This window comes from Orycteropus afer, unplaced genomic scaffold (assembly GCF_000298275.1).
Source record: "Orycteropus afer afer isolate SDZICR_OR568_19922 unplaced genomic scaffold, OryAfe1.0 scaffold00391, whole genome shotgun sequence".
Taxonomy (NCBI): domain Eukaryota; kingdom Metazoa; phylum Chordata; class Mammalia; order Tubulidentata; family Orycteropodidae; genus Orycteropus; species Orycteropus afer.
The window spans coordinates 2,712,613-2,713,650 of record NW_006921978.1 but is presented as its reverse complement, the minus strand read 5'-3'; positions in this window follow the sequence as shown (position 1 = coordinate 2,713,650).

The following is a 1,038-nucleotide window of genomic DNA, read 5'->3' as shown; positions in this document are numbered from 1 at the left end:
CAAAATCCATTAAATGGGGAAGAAAATGTTTGTTTAATAAATGGTGCTGGCAAAACTGGAGATCCATTTGCAGAAAAATGAAACAAGATCTGTACCTCACACCGTACATAAAAACGAACTCCAGACGGATCAAAGACTTAAATGTGAAACCTAAACCTATAGAGTTCCTCAAGGAAAAAGTAGGAGCAAATTTAGGGGCCTTAATATATGTATATGCTATATATTAGGAAAACTATGGTTTTAGGTTTCACATTTAAGTCTTCGATCCATCTGGAGTTCGTTTTGGGAGCTCTGGTAGCATAGTGCTTAAGGCACTTGACTGCTAACCAGAAGAGTGGTGGTTCAAACTCACCAACCACTCCACAGAAGGAATATGGGGCAATCTACTTCCGTAGTGATACTGCCTTGGAAACCCAAGGAATGGTCATCTCGATGGCAAACAACAACAACAACCACAATATGTGGCATAAATAGACTATCAAGCATAATTCAAAATGCACAGACAGCAGAAGAGAAACCAGATGATTGGGACTTTCTAAAAATTAAATTTTTATGTGCTTTCAAAGACTTCTCCAAATGAGTCAAAAGAGAACCTACAGATTGGGAAAAAAAAATATTTGGTAATGACATATTTGACAAGGGACTTATCTCTAGAATTTATAGAAAACTCCAACACCTCAATAACAAAAAGATCTAACTAAAAAATAGGCAGGAGACATGAATAGACATTTCACCAAGGAGGATATTCAAGCGGCAAACAAACATATGAAGAAATGCTCATGATCATTAGCTATTAGAGAGATGCAAATCAAAACAACAAGATACCATTTTGCTCCAGCACTAGTAGCAAAGTTCAACAAGACAGAAAATAACAAATGCTAGGGAGGCTGTGGAGAGATTGGGATGCTCATACATTGCTGGTGAGACTGTAAAATGGTACAATCATTGTGGAAAGCAGTATGGCGATTTTTTAAAAAGTTGGAATTAGAAATACCATTTGACCCAGCTATTCCATTGTTGTTATTGTTGTTGTGTGCC